The sequence below is a fragment of the Tauraco erythrolophus genome, chromosome 5 (assembly GCF_009769465.1).
Source record: "Tauraco erythrolophus isolate bTauEry1 chromosome 5, bTauEry1.pri, whole genome shotgun sequence".
In the NCBI taxonomy this organism is placed as follows: Eukaryota; Metazoa; Chordata; class Aves; order Musophagiformes; family Musophagidae; genus Tauraco; species Tauraco erythrolophus.
Window position 1 is genome coordinate 52,263,557 of NC_141469.1, and position 16,749 is coordinate 52,280,305.

At 38.6% G+C, this 16,749-nt stretch overlaps 1 protein-coding gene across 5 annotated transcripts in view; it reads right to left on the minus strand.

Moving 5' to 3' along the window:
- CLOCK (clock circadian regulator) overlaps positions 1–16,749 on the minus strand; it is a 66,150-nt gene that overhangs the window by 32,447 nt on the left and 16,954 nt on the right. For 4 of the 5 annotated variants that reach the window (XM_086612466.1, XM_086612469.1, XM_086612465.1 and 1 more), the window contains 2 exons: positions 15,103–15,165; positions 1,323–1,425 (listed from right to left, as the gene is read on the minus strand). The gene's annotated coding sequence lies outside the window, so the exon portion shown is untranslated. The remainder of the gene's footprint in view (positions 1–1,322; positions 1,426–15,102; positions 15,166–16,749) is intronic. The other variant, XM_086612468.1, reaches the window with a different exon arrangement.

Genomic DNA, 16,749 nt, shown 5'->3' on the forward strand with positions numbered 1-16,749 from the left:
TATCACTACATGTCCTTGTTAAAAAACTTGCATCCCAGTTGTTGAATAGAAGGGGAAACTGAAGAACAAAGCTTATGTTTCCACCAAATTGTCTCAGGATCTACAACAGTCACATACTGTGCAGGTTTGCTTCACAAGACTAGGATTTTTACCCACAAGGTTTCATAACTTGAGTGCAGCAGGACAATCTCTTTCAAGGTGCATCACAAGGTGTGCATGCAGTTTTGCCCAAGTTCCCCATGAGCCCTTTAACTCACTTCTTCAATTAGTAAGGCCCAACTTTGTCTTGCCTTTATTCTCCAAAATCTAGTGCCCTGAAGAGACACTGGACGCAAACCATTCCTTCACTCCAATTCTTCAAAATAACCATTGCAGTGGCCATACTGACAAATTAAATTCCACAAATTAGTTGGCCAAGTTTTATAAACTAACAGAGTTGCACTGTTTGAAAACCAGCCAGAAATGGTAGGAGGAAAGTAAATTAAGACATGTTTGTTCAAATTTTTGTCAAAAGCAAGGAACAACAGACAGGTTACTCAGCAGTAAAAGCGAATTACCATCACTGGCATGGAATTAGATTTAAAATGAAGACATCAATTAGAAACTTGTTTTCATTTAGCTTAGGTAGTATGCACTAATACAGGTATGTACTTATTACATTTTTAGCCCTGTGTTAATTTTTAAATTAATTCAGTGCCTAACATTATAGGGATCAAGAGTAATATGAAATTCTGTAGGGCAAATGATACATTGTTCCATTAATATGCAAAAGAAAAATACACGTACAGCTAAACACAAAAAACTTTTTACCTGTGACACAACAGACATCATCACGCAGAAACAGAATTTAAGAGTCAAAATTTTCACTTTAACAAAGCACTCAATTTATGGAATTCCACCAATTCGTTCACTTGTTACAGTATACAGGTCATATGTCAGAACTAGCAACTCGGATTTAGTAGGTTTGATATGCAAAACAAATAGTTAAAAGACCTTAAAAGACTATAGGAAATGCAGCTGTAGCACATTTGCTTCTCTCTCTTCAACATCTGATCCTTCTGTCTTTGTATCCAAATCTGCAATACGCTAAGCATTCTCAGCGCTTATACATGCCAATGGGTAAAGTTGCAGAGATAATTCCAATGAAATCAGTCAAGTTTAAAGCCAACACTACAGAAATCAAGGACTGTGTCTATTTCCAAGAACCAAATTCAGTCATTTTCTGCAGAACAAAAGACACTACTTAACACTGCTACTCAGCCATTCAGTGTTGATGACTGAAAGCCACAGGAATCTTATTAATTGCAAGAGTATAATTTTACCTTTTACACTTTGGGACTTGTTAAAGTGTGAGGTTTAGAGATGAAACCTCGTTCCTTTGAAGAACAATGTATCCTCTTCTGCAGAAAGGCATTAAATTCTGAACTGTAAAAAAAATAAAAAGGAGAAGTTTTAAAATGATTGCTTATTTGTGGTTTCTTTTTTTAATCAAAGAGAAGTAATCATTCCAACAACAGTAATTTATAAATGCCACATTCTGCTTACTAAAAATATCCCAAGTATTTCACTATCCAAATTCACCTTGATTTAAAGCTCTTCTTGATAAAATGAATATTCTGAAATTCATATTTCCTTTAAACTATCACTGTATGCCAATTTTTAATCTTGATGCCATTTTAACTTTTGAATTCTGTAACTTCACTTCCACTTGCTACCTTCAAAGTATATCTTTATGCCATTATTTCAACATCTTTTCTAAACTATTACTTAGGCCTCCACTGGCTTTCTCAGTTACATCTTTTCCTCTCCTAGTCTCCAAAATTGCCACTCAGGACTCCAGAATGTGTAGAACACTGCTGCTGACAACTAGCAAGAGTTGCCCAGCTGCATTTTTGCTACTCCCTCAGACATAGCCATTAACCTCCCTTCTTTCAAAACCCACTTCAAAAATACTTTCAAGAATGTATTCCAAACGTAGTTCACAAATGCACTTTTTCCATGAAAAAAAAACTCAGCACCATGTATAAGTCATCACCAACTTCCAGTCTCTTGATATCATTACTTTTCATTTATACAGTGTCTTCCCTTGAACCATGCTATTTTCTACATTAAGTTAATTGAAATTGTTTTTTTCTCCTATCTTTATCCCGTTTCTGCCTTGCTTACTGTTCTTAAAGTAAAACGTATTCGCTATACAATGTACTTGTACCACCTCCAAAAAGTTTTATTTTAAAGCATATTAAATTTTTAAAAGGAGGCTGGGATCTAAAAACTAAGCATATACTACTTTTAAATTCATTAATGGATTTTATGGAAAACAACAGAATTATCTCTTATTTGATTAGAAAAGTTAAGTTTCTCCTTCTCCTGCATCTAACAGAGGCTCTCAAGTAGTTAAAATACAGATACGAACATTAACATAGAAAGTTAAAGCACAGCAGAACAATCTGCCAACAGGAGGAAAAACAATTACAGCATGATTCCCTGAAGCCACTCGTTCTTTTCTAGCCAAATAACCTGCTGGCCCATTGACCTACTTTTTCAGGTGCTTACAGCCTCCTCTCCTATTCTGTTTTGTTCCGTTTGACAAGTGCAAACATTAATAGTGACAAAGAGTCCCATGGAAGTCTAGGTTACAGAGACTGCAACATGAAACCTGTGTTTTTAAACTCCTCGGAGGCGAACAACTCTGCCAACTCTCACCCAGCTCCTAACAGATTTCTAATGAGGAAAATTTTAGACCTCATCTCTGCAGCATGTAGAGGTGTGGTTTTTTAAAAAAATCACAATTAAACACTTAAGAACTACAGGACTTAATCACAAACCCATATTTGATACTATGTAAAACGCAATAAAAAAAAGGGAAGTTTTAAAGGATATTTTAAAAAGGAATTTTAAGACAAGGAGAAAAGAAATATGTTTAGGTCATAAATGAACATAAGGAAGCTTAAACCAGAGCAAAAGGAAAGTTAATCACAGTGGAAAAGCTTTTGTAACGAAAACCACATAGATCTCTAACTCAGTAGAACTGGCATGCCTGTGAAAGCCAGCAGAAAGGTTAAGACGCCCACACGCCAGCATTATCAGCCACAAGTGTTCAAAGGTCATGGGTCTGTCTGCACAATCCATAAGGTTTTTTTAAATACAATGAATCATGTGTATTTATCTCTAGATCTACGTCTTTTTTACATATTCAGTGCATGTTTTCAAACTTTTCTGCAACCAAGGCTATAAACTTACTATCTTTAAGAAAGCTGAAGTCCTCAATCAAAAACCTTAGCTGCTGTCATGCATATATAAACTATTAATACACAACGTTGCTGAATCTGTAGCAAAATCACAAAAACTAGCAACGCTGCAACTTCTGCACTATGCTGACTTACCACTCACAGACAGGCAACAAGTTACCGGGTGCCAAGTTATTGCTTAGCCAAAGAAACAAGGTTCTGAATAAGCCACAGGGTAAAAAGCCACAATCAAACCCAAGGTAATAGTGAAAAGTTCACACCATCCAATAAAACATTCCAGGTTTTAGATCAAGAGAATTTCAGTGCCTTCAGTCTAATTTTATCGTCAATATTCGTGTGCACGTTGGAGATATTAAATCTTAGAAACAAATTCAAAATTTGAGAACAAACTCTGAAATTACACTACAGTCTTGCTCATGACATGTTCTGTCAGGACTGGACTGAAAAATGGATGGGACAATAGTCAGCGCGCTGCCCGTACTTAATTATGTATAGTCAGTGACTGAAACCCTTAGTCTCCAGCACTTCGCCTTAATGGTAACATTGTTAAAATACTTTTGAGGAAGAATCAGCATTGCCCTTTTATCGTAAAAAAGGTTTTTATATAAATATCTTGATTTTATAAATAATATTTTCATGACTTTACAGATTACAGCCCTCAGACAGAATTAATGTGAGGTGACATGTATTATTAAGACAAATAATTTCATCCAGGAAAGATCACAGAAAAAATATAAGAAACAATATAGTTTTCCAACACTACAGTTTCTGCAAACAGAAACAGATTAACTTCTTTAATACAACCTGATCTCTGTGCCATAATCCTATTTTGCCAGGGGAACAAACTAGTTATTATAATCACTGAGGATTAGCTTTAAAGAAGATCTTGTTTAAAGAATCAAAATCACAGCACACCAGTCTGCGCTTCCACAGCACCTGATGACCCAGAAGAGCTCTAACACTAGTTACATACCAGGGTAAGCAAACCAAGGGGCAGAAAAATCACACCGTGAGCAAACAGCTGAGCCAGATCATGACTCCCAACATAAGCACAGCACCAAACACCATGTCCATTACACAGTTTCTGAGGACAATCATGAACCTTTGTGATACTCCTTTCTAATTAACTCTAACTTGGATTAAGAACTTCTGGGGTTTTACTCTACTGGGACATTCCACCATAATAGGCAGAGATCTATCCATTATCTCACGCCCAGAACTACCACTGGTGTTTTCCATTTTGCTCTTTGCTGCATAGATTTCCCCCCAGTCCAACCATTCTTCTCTTTAAATTTTCCCTTTTATTTGAGGTGGGGTAGAGGGGAGGAGAAGGGAGAGAATTTACATTGCTTTAGTCTCTAGTAATCATAGACTATTGTAGAGAGCAAGAGATCTTTAGACAGGTAAACCAACTTGCTCTCTAATCAGATATGATTTGGTCTAATAGAACAAACTAGCAGGTTTCTAGATACTTGCTCCTCTGCTTGCAATGGTATACACACCAACCGAAAGCAAATTAGGGTAATGACTGATTGATCCCTTCTCGCTAATCAAAGACTATCTGTTAAAATACTATGTTTTGAAAACTGACTATATCTTTCTCATTTTCTACCTCAAAATAAAAAACAAACAAACAAACAAACATATATACATATCAAAATATAGGTCTGAAAAGAATTTCAAGAAACATTGTCCAAACTTTGCAGCTGAAAAGATTATTCTAGCAGCTGGGTATAGTCATATATTGCAACCTTTTCCCTACCATGTCAACAAACCAACTGTAATCTTGGTCTGTACTTAGTGCAGAAGAGCTGACATGTCCCAGAAATGTCATTTTCTGTAAACAAACAAGCTGTAACAGTGTACATCTTCACCTGCTTCACAGGAAAACAGAGTAGGAGAGGGCTGCTTCTAGCCCAGACATCCACATAACTTGATCCCAGATGGCCTTTTAATAGGAAAATTTGCGAGCGGACACGAGTAACCTGCTCTGGCACAGCAGCTTGCTTAGGTCTGTTACCTTTGCTGGGAGTAGACAAGGACACATCTGTGGGCAACATAATGAAGAAAGAGCAGTAGGACAGATGACTAGTGGTGTGGGTTGCCATTATCAGAATAACTCATCCAGTCTCAAGTCTGTTCCTGTGGGGCTTTTGGGAAAGAAGGTAAGTCCAAGCAGCCTATAGAAGAGATGAACTGCCTGGTAGAAGGCCTATTGTGGCAGTGGTCAGAGATATCACAGACTTAGTCGAGTTACAATAGCACTTGAGGGAATGCGTACTATTTGCCCACAGATCTGTTTGTACATAGTCCAAACAAACAGCAGCAGCTGGAAGAATCTACAGATCATCATGAGTGGAAGAGAACAACGTAACAATCCTTAGAAATGGTGTCTCACACGGGTATGTCCTTGTCTACTCCCTGCAAAGGTAACAGACCTAAGCAAGCTCTTCTAACAAGTCTGGCTGAAAGTCATTGTAAGTAACATCCTCATAGAAATATGGATGATGAGGATTAGAGGAAAAAGCAATGCATTCTTCATGTATTACACCGTCCTGCCATCAGGAGAGAACTTTGCTCCATAACTTGGGACTGAAAGCAGTTCGCAATTTCCTTCTCCCTGGCTCATGGTTAGAGGAAACACAGCTCTGCCCACTACTGTTCTGTTCCAGATCATTTGGGCTGATCTCTGCTTGACCAGCTGTTCTGATACCACCCTTCCACTTTTCTTAGGAGTTTGCATCTTCTTCCCCTTCCTCACCATGGAGACAAGCCCACAGCTCCCTCCCTGATAGGATGCATCTTAGTTCAGATTGCAGTGAAGATATGGGCAGGAAAGCTGTAAGAAGCCTCTGACTCTTCGCCTGGGCTACATTGAAGCCTGGCCCATGCCTGGTCATGTACCCCACAGATCCGGCCTCTGACTCACTGATTTGACTTCCCAGCTTGTCCTCGCATCTGCCTCCTCACCAGGAACTTGCTGGCAATCTGGGCACTTGCCCGAGCCTGGCTGCCCTCCCCTAGGAGCAGCCTGCCCCTCCACTCCCTGTGAGGGATCAGGAAAGTGCTCAGCAGGTTGCCAGGCTTCTAACAAAACTGGCCCTTGACAGTGTGGTGCTGAAGCACTTGCCAGGCTTTTTTCCCCCTCTCCATACTTTTCCAGGCTGCTTCTATTATCTCTGCCTTCTAGGATTCAAATTAACTACTTTTGGAGATACCCGAGATGTTGCTTATGCACTCCCTTCAAATTATTAACAAAGATTATTAAAAGAAAGTAATTATAATACTGTTTTTCAGAGTTTGTCAGTGAACACTCTCCATGTTTCAGAAAATTGTAAAGGATAATCAAGAACCAGTACAAACCTAAGTTTATAAGATAAATTCAGAAGGCAGTGTTTAATGATCTGGCCATAAGAAGAAACAGCTATTCTTTCATGTTCTCATTTAAAATACTTTCTCAGTCCATTGTATTCACAGTTCCTTACTGGAGATCCCCTTTCTTCACTAACAAAACCATAAGTGTGGCAGAAATATCACCTGTAATTCCTGTGAAACTAGTCTGTATAAGGGAAGGACTGTGTCTACATGTTATGATTCCACTTGCATCCACTTTTATTTATAAGACTCCACCCTGCTACTTGCCACCTTTCATGGCTTTTTCTGAAGGAGTGCAGCCTTTCAGCTCCAGCCATTTGCTGAGGCAGGTTTGTGAAACGATGTGTCAAAAGAACCCACATATCACACAGTTTTAAACACAATCTTTATTATCTCGTTCTTATTAAAAAGTGTGGTTTCTTTGAAAATTAGCATAGCTGAGGAACAATACTCCTCCTGCAAAGGAGTAAAACTACATCTTCCACTGCCACATCTGTAACAGAGAACCATGGGTTAGACTTAAGAGTATGTATTTTAGATGTGCAAACACAATGCAATTTACCTCATAACCAAGCCTGTTTGAAAAATACACCTACTGCCTCTTTAAATGGTGCTTCAAAAAAACCCAGTACTTTACAATGCGAGTTTTAATCAAGAGAAGCTAACGTGTTAGTGTTAACACTCAAAATCGACAATCTTCACGTCTCTGTAAACCTCCCTTTCCTTTACTGTGATTCTGGGCAGAAACAACCCACAGCCAGCCAGTTCAAGTACAGATCCTAAATTAACGCTCACTGTGCGGCAGAAAAAGTGCTGTAGGTGGTGTAAAATCTGAAGATTGTCCTATTCTCTCCCACAGGAGACATCTAAACTTGCTATATTTTACAATGAACAAATAAAATCCCAGTTTCCTTCTTCCAGCCTCTTAAATAGAACTGAGAAGGTAGGCAATTGACATGGCTTTTTCAGAAGTTCAAAAGGGGGAAAAAAAATACCACACACATATGCTTAAAAGTTTAAATTCCCAATGAATATTACTGATTATCCCCAAAAATTATCTGCTACTTACAAAACAATTATTTTCTACAGAATAGTTACCAGACAAAAAAAAAAAAAGTTCTCACTTGATGATTTCTCGTATTAACAGAAATTTAAGGAAAACACTTGCAAATATGGTACCAAGATATCTATTCTGGAGTTAACAACACTTTGAAATGATTCATCCAACTACAAATGTGCTTACTTACGAAACAGAGCATTAGCAATCTGAAAATGTTGTTATCAGATACAGATGTTAATTTAAACAACAATTTGTCTAAAATGGTTTGTCACATCTTCCTCAGAGTATAAACAATACTAAAAATACTAAAAAATTTAACCAAAGAGGAAAAATTAAACTTTATTCCTACACTGAAAAATATACATGAAAATTCACCGAGAAATGAGACAGATCAAAGAGTAAAAGATTGTTTTTCCTCTACTACAGTGACAAGAGGGAAGAATACCTAGATACAGAAAGTATACTAATTTTTGAAAACTGTCCTGGAGAAAAGTCATTACCAAATTGAACAGACATCATTATTACACATTTAAAACAAGATAACCCCAAGCAAATTCTTCTTCTGTTCCATGCAAAATTCCGCTCAGGGTTGATATAAACTCATGCTTAAATATAGAAAATGAGACTTCACAGTTATTATTACTGCCAGACAAAAACAAACACTCAGCTATCCACAATTACCTGCAGAAAAACACGAACCTACAGGTTAGGTGAGCACCTTAACTGTCAGAGTTTTAGCATGCATGTGCGTGTTCTGAGGTGGGGAAGGTAGCTGAAAAGCAGCTTTTAAAATTCACACAGATCAATCTTTCCAAAATTCTATCCTAGACTGGAAAAACCTATCCAATAAAGATTTGTTAGCTTTCATATCCAAACAAACGCTCATGCTTTTTAAATATCTCACTATTGCATCATTCTAAAATCTTCAGAAATCCAAGAAGTCAACAGATGGCCAAGAGAGTCTGTAAGAAGTTAAGTCATGCAAGTTATTTCTGCACTCCACTCCTTTACGGTCTATTTAGGAGAAATTTTAAGGATATAGCTATGAGTCTTGCAAAAGTTTTGCTTGACTTATAATTCACCTTAGCTTTTAAGGGACAATCAAATATTTCATATCAACAACTGATTCCTTTCAGATACCATTATCTGGCACATTCAGACATCAAGAAACAGCTTGCCAATTCTCAGTTATGCACACTTTAAACAGGGGTGGAAGGGGCAGAGGGAAAGTGGCATGCCATGCCAGGCAACTCGATCAAAGGAACTCAAGTATTTATTTTTTTAAACAGGGGACAAAAACTTATTCTTAACTCATGGACAGGGTACTCATCTAGGATGTGGGAGAAACAGACCAAGTACTGCCTCTGAATCAGCCCACAGGTGATGAATTACCACACAGCAAGGCATAGGCAATCCAGGAGGTTCCTGGAATGCATGGATGATAACTTCCTTCTCCAAGTGGTACAGGAACCAACAAGGAGAGGTGCTACGCTGGACCTTGTTCTCACCAACAAAGAAGGGCTGGTGGGGAACGTGACGCTCAAGGACAGCCTTGGCTGCAGCGATCATGAAATGGTAGAATTCAAGATACTTAGAGAAGCAAGGAGGGTGCATAGCAGGCTCACTACCCTGGATTTCAGGAGAGCAGACTTTGGCCTCTTCAGGGATCTCCTCGGTAGAGTACAATGGGATCAAGCCCTGAAGGGAAGAGGGGCCCAAGAAAGCTGGTTAATATTCAAGGATCACCTCCTCCAAGCTCAGAAGCTGTGCATCCCAACAAAGAGAAAGTCAGGTAGGAACACCAGGAGGCCTGCATGGATGAACAAGGAGCTCCTGGACCAACTCGAACACAAAAAGAAGGCCTATAGGGGGTGGAAGCAAGGACAGGTAGCCTGGGAAGAATACAGAGCGATTGTCCAAGCAACCAGAGATCAGGTTAGGAAAGCTAAAGCCCTGATAGAGTTAAATCTGGCCAGGGACATCAAGGGCAACAACAAAAACTTCTACAGATATGTCATTGATAAAAAGAGATCTAGGGAAAACATAAGCCCTCTCCAGAAGAAAACAGGAGATCTGGCTAACTGGAATATGGAGAAGGCTGAGGTTCTCAATGATTTCTTTGCCTCAGTTTTCACTAGCAAAAGCTCCAGCGGCACAGCCCAAGTCACAGAAGGCAAAGGCAGGGACTGTGACAATGAAGAACTGCCCACTGTAGGAGAAGATCAGGTCCGAGACCATCTTAAGAACCTGAAGGTGGAGAAGATGGGACCAAACGAGGTGCATCCGTGGGTCCTGAGGGAACTGGCAGATGAAGTTGCTAAGCCGCTATCCATCATACTTCAGAAGTCATGACAATCTGGTGAAGTTCCCAATGACTGGAAGAGGGGAAACATAGCCCCCATCTTTAAAAAGGAGAAAAAAGAAGACCCAGGGAACTACAAGCCAGTCAGTCTCACCTCTGTGCCCGGCAAGATCATGGAGCAGATCCTCCTGGCCACTATGCTAAGGCACATAGAAAATAAGGAGGTGATTGGTGACAGCCAACATGTCTTCACTACGGGCAAATCCTGCCTGAATAATTTGGTGGCCTTCTATGATGAGGTTACAGCATTGATGGATAGGGGAAGAGCAACTGGTATCATCTACCTGGACTTATCCAAAGCATTTGATCCTGTCCCGCATGACATCCTTGTCTCTAAACTGGAAAGACATGGTTTTGATGGATGGACCACTCAGTGGATAAGGAATTGGCTGGATGGTCGCACTCAAAGAGTTGTGGTCAATGGTTCTATGTCCAAGTGGAGGCCAGTGATGAGTGGTGTTCCTCAGGGGTCAGTACTGGGACCAGTGCTATTTAACATCTTTGTGGGAGACACGGACAGTGGGATTGAGCGCACCCTCAGCAAGTTTGCAGATGACACCAAGTTGTGTGGTGGTGTGGACATGCTGGAGGGAAGGGATGCCATCCAGAGGGACCTTGACAGGCTGGAGAGATGGGCCTGTGAGAACCTCATGAAGTTCAACAAGGCCAAGTGGAAGGTCCTGCAAGTGGATCGGGGCAATCTCAAGCACAAGTACAGGCTGGGTGGAGAATGGATTGAGAGCAGCCCTGAGGAAAAGGACTTGGGAGTGCTGGTGGATGAGAAGCTCAACATGAGCTGGCAATGTGCACTGGCAGCCCAGAAAGCCAACCGTATCCTGGGCTGCATCCAAAGAAGTGGGGCCAGCAGGTCGAGGGAGGTGATTCTGCCCCTCTACTCTGCTCTTGTGAGACCCCACCTAGAATACTGTGTTCAGCTCTGGAGTCTCCAACATAAGAAGGACATGGAGCTACTGGAGAGAGTCCAGAGGAGGGCCACGAAGATGATCCGAGGGCTGGAGCACCTCTGCTATGAAGACAGGCTGAGAGAGTTGGGGCTGTTCAGCCTGGAGAAGAGAAGGCTCTCGGGTGATCTTATAGCAGCTTTCCAGTACTTAAAGGGGGCCTACAGGAAAGCTGGAGAGGGACTTTTTACAAGGGTGTGTAGTGATAGGACAAGGGGCAATGGCTTTAAACTGAAAGAGGGCAGATTTAGATTGGATATAAGGAAGAAATTTTTTACATTGAGGGTGGTGAGGCACTGGCACAGGTTGCCCAGAGCAGTTGTGGATGCCCCATCGCTGGAAGTGCTCAAGGCCAGGTTAGATGAGGCTTTGGGCAACCTGGTGTAGTGGAGGATTTCTCTGCCCATGGCAGGGGGGCTGGAACTAAATGATCTTTGAGGTCCCTTCCAACCCTAACCATTCTATGGTTCTACATAAGATAGCAGGAACAACATACACATAAACCATAACAGGGAACTACATGGCTACAGATACTGTGTACTTCACATCCTAACAGTTATTTACATTTGTAGGCACTTTTACCAAATCCCTTGGTCAAGCTGACACTTTTCATAATGTCAGCCTTTGATCAATACTTTGACCACTCATTTCCATACCTGTATTAAATTCCTTATCTTCTGCTAGCATTAGTATCTGTGATCGCAGAGTCAACACAGCTTAGAACTGGTCCAGCCTAAAACTAACCCAAATGTTGTTTCATTCAGCTAAATCAACTAAATTTATTTCACCATATGGCTGCTCAAAAGCTGCTTTGGCACAGGGGACGGGGAAACAGTCAATCACCAGGTTAGACATCTTTTGGCAACAATGCCTTTTCATGCTGACCTACACCATGTGGTAAATTACCACCAGAGAATAAAATTAGGAAAAACGAGACTCAAATCCGTGCTCAAAGAAACAAGTAGCTATTACTTGAGAAGTCTGCTTCATATTTAAATGAAACATCTGTACTTTCTCTCCTATGCATTGCTGCTTCTCATGTGGCAACCCATGATAAATGAAATTTCTAGACAGAATAAGGTTTGTTTACATACACTGATCCAGACTCACGGATTAGCTTCCAGATATAAAAACATATCAAGAACTCAGCCTCAGAGTTCAATGGGAAACTCAAGCAAAACATAAAGCACAGAAGTACATATACCTGACATGTTGCTAAGTAGTTAATCTATCTATCAAATAACATGTTAATTAGCATGAACTGTGACTGTTTTAAGATGATCCTCAATACGGATACTTATACAAGGGTATTCATCTAAATGAATAATATGAAACTAAGAAAATGTGACGAAAGAATGATTTATATCAACAACAGCTATTTGTAACTCTTAGAACTGTACAAGTGTACCAAATGGACATACAGAAAAAAAGATCAGGACAGTTGCTGACAGCAACACTCAAGAACAAGTGACAGGTGTTTCAGAAAGCTAATATTTAATCTGAAACTTAATTATCCATCTCATGTAGAAACGCAAACATGTAAATAAATCACTTTAAAAATATTTAGCGATGGGCATCATTTTTTTCCAAGTAGATTGCACAATCCTTGATTTGTGCAGCTGTGGAAGTTCTGATGTTTAGATTTCCCAGCACGGATGACTCATGCACAGCTAAATTATTCTGTAAAGCTTTTGTGAAGAGTGGACTGTTTGACTGCCTGAAGAATGGAGTAGGCAGTGCACTTCACTGGAAAGTGTCTTCAAAAAGAAAGAAATGAGACTTTCACATTCACGTTTCTATTAAATGAGAGAGTAGGAACATTTTAAGATCCAACACTGAAGCACAGTCCAAGTCAAATTAGCAAACAGGCAGCTCCTCCTCCCTGCCTCCTCTCAACTCTTTCCCCTAGAAGACCTGCACATCCTCCTGGAGACCAGAAAGTAATAACAAAACAAAAAAAAAAGGTAGCAGAAAGAAAACAAAACAAAATAAAGGAAATGCCAGTGAATGCTAACTTCAGTGTATTCAAAAAAGATGTGACAAAATACACTTCTGTACCAGCATGCTTGCTGTTTTGTTTGTAAGATTAACAAGATTTAACAAAAGACTTACTTTTCTACAATTCTAACATCTGACAGAAGCTCCTTCAGTTTTCCCCCCCAATACAACTACTTGTTATAGAAAGAGCAAGTTTACACATTAAACAAAAACTCAATACTATAGTTACAGAATTCCAAACCCCTGCATTGCACTACTCCTTAATTTCATTACAAAAAACAATTAGTCGCTTTTTTGTCAGAACTTTCAATATCACAATCCAGGCTCAACTGGAATTACAGTGATTGCAAAACCTGAGATATAGGACAAGTCCTTCACATTACATAGGCAAGAAGTGCCTTAACGGGAAAGGGAAAAAAACAAAACAAAAGTTTTGCAATTGGTGCAGAAAGAAAACGTCTTAACCGTTGTCTTGGCTAAGGAACGGACAAAACCAAAGCAGAAAGACTTTATTTTTCTTGTTCCTGGAAACTCTTTGCAGAACACTTTGTAACCACTTTGGGGATAAAAATTAGGTATCCTTTTGCCACCCTGCTATGAGCAAGAATCAAAAGGAAATGGAACATCAGCCAACATTTAGTCAATAATCGGACTTGCTCAGGCAGGAAAGATGGTACGTTATTCTAACAAAAGGGATAGTACTATATGAACTAAGCAGAAACAGCAATGCGGCAACAGAAAAAAGCATATCAAGTCAACTCTCAATTTAATGTAGTTTTACTGTAATCATTCTGCATATATATTCTTACACACATGGAAATAAAAAAAGGAAGAACATCTTTACTTAAGTATTCAAATATTAAAGCACTGAACACAACTGAATTTCTGAACGTTCAGTAAACAATGTTCAAAGGAAAATTATGGTTTGAAGTAGCACTGTTAACATTTAACCAACTGAGTTTTGGCATTCTGTGTTTGTTTCTAAAACATTATCAATTTACATAGATAGCAAATTTGCTCAAATTCTTTCTTTATTCTCCTTAGTAGCAGCAGCACGCACTCCTCCTCTGTGGCTTGCTACTGACACGAGCAGAAACTTCCAGAGCTTGTGCTGACTAAGCAAATCCAGAAAATCTACTGAATTCACCTTTGGAAGGTCACAGAGAAGCAGCAAAAGCAGACCAATAAATTCCTTGTTCCCATAGATCAGTATGATCTTCAAAATGTTGGGCCCAGTCCACTTGATTGTAAATTAAGTTGATTAATTATGTTGACAATATTGCTCTTCAAGCATGGAGAATTTTTTTTAATGAAGGGTTTCTGAACCTTGCAAACTAATTCAACACTCATAGCAAAAAAAAAAATCTGTCAACTGTTTCCCACTCCCTCATCTCTTTCAAAAATATTTTAAGATCATGATATTGATTGAAAGACATAAAACATACCATAACTGAGGAATTTCTAAGCCAAGCTTTTTTAAACTTAGCTGCTACCACATTTGAGAAAAGAATTTTCAAGATTAGGTTATGGGGGAAAAAAAAGGGTCACAAATTCAGCTCCTTTTTGTATTTTTAGAAATTCAGATTCTGTCCTGATACTTCCACATAAACTTTAAAAAGTTTCAAATGAGTCCTCAAAGTCATTTATGCAGAACTATTAGTCCCTTTTACCATCTACAATACTCAACACAAAATCACATCAACTACTTGGGACAATATTCACTACATTTACATGACTAAACTATTTTTCTCAGCTTTTTTCTTTTTCTCTTTTATCATTTCTCAAGCTTATCTTTCACAGAATGATCAGATCACACTATTTCTATCTACCAAAACACATGTCTTGGTATGCTTATGTCTTGCCCCTCAAAGCCTTCTCTGCACTCTGAAGTTCTCAACACCTCCCAAATTAGCATCATCGTATTTTATTTGCAAACATTTAGTGTCTTCTCTTCCAGGTCATTACTGAAGATGCTAAGATTAGCACTGCTTAAAAGACTGCCATCTCAACTAGCAAGCAGGACATAGTTAAAAACCAAGTTGCACTAGACGTACTTTATAATTAATATTTCAAAGCAAAGCAAATGTGGCAACTCACCCCTTACAGGTTCTTTTCCCACTTTTTAACAGAACCTGACTTAGATCATCCAGCACTTAAGCCCTGAAAGTAACATTAAGAGAGTATTTATGAATGCATTAGAGTTATTCTGATTTTCAATTGATATATCAGTTATCGAAAAGTGAAACTATAATAAGGTTTTATTTTCAATGGCAATTCTCTTCTGCTCAGAACATTGTGAATATGGTTTCAATGACCTAGGGTCTTGCTACTAGCCAGTTTAACACCGGTATGGAGGAAGGGGTCTCCAAAAGCTATCAATAGTCACAGGAAATCCTGAAACTAATATTTATTATATATTGAGGCCACATGCTAAGAGGTTAATTACAACAGCTGTAGTGCATTTAAGCAGGCATTAAGGTTTGAAACAGTTTAGTTATGCCTAACACATTAACGAATGATTAACGAATAGAGTGAGAATGAAATACACACATCAACAGAACAGGCAATATTTATAAGACAAGATTACTTAAAACAATGAGGACTCTCTATAACTTGCTGGCTTACAATACTCACATTTTGACTCTCAACGTTTTTCTTCATTTTAAATTGAGGCTTATACCTGCCTCAATGAGGCCTCCTCCCAAAGCCACTATATAAAGCAGCTAAGTACTGAATTTTTATTTTTACTTAATGCATTGCTTTTTGCTAGCTAAAGTGTTACAAACCCATGTGGCAATAATAATCACTCTTTTAGAAAGGATTATACAAACTGAATGGAGAGATGCTTAAGCCCAAGAGAACAAAATATACTAACTTTCAAAATACGTTTATACTAGTTACAACATGAGGGAGTAGACTGAATAAAAACAATTTAAATAACACTGCAAATAACTTAGTTTGAAAAAAATCACCAACCTGAATAAAAAAAAATTCTTCAAAATGCTGCTGATACTTGTGTTGCTACAACTGTAGATTTATTTTTTTTTTAATGACTATGTTAAAGAGCTATTGGTTTAAATGTCCCTATCAACAGAAATCTTACTTGAATCTTGGAAATTTTCTGGAAAAAATGCTGAAAGCTAAGGCCTAGATTCCGCAAAAATCTAATAAACAAGAAATACAACTGAGTTTAGTCCTAATCATTGGCTTAGACACTCAGGATTAATATTACACTAGCAGAAAGCGTGCAAAATTATTGGGAATCTTTGAATTTAAAATTACCCAGGGCAGACAGGGTGAACTCTTACAATTGTTACTTCAAGATAAAATGAGTTAACATTGGCAACTAAATATTACTTAAATTTTCAAAACCTTAACAACTGCCATCTACAACTTCAAATTGAGGACTGATCAGGGGATTAAAAAAAACCAAACTGTCTTGATACATGACAGCTCGATGCACAGAAAAATCATAAGAACTGGAAACATCTGTGAATGCCATATCTTTCATTTTCTGTCTTGCTCCTACTTAATGACTACAATAAAACACTGGACTTGGGTTTTTTTAACGCAGATCAAGCAAAACGTGGGTGGGAAACACAAGAATTTTAGAATTCTGTATAAAATTATGAAATTAAAGAAAACATTTTTATTTTTAACAATTTATGAATATAAGCAGAAAATAAAATCAGACTAATCAAAATTTCTGAAGGCAGTTATGATTTAGTCATTCGATTAACTGTG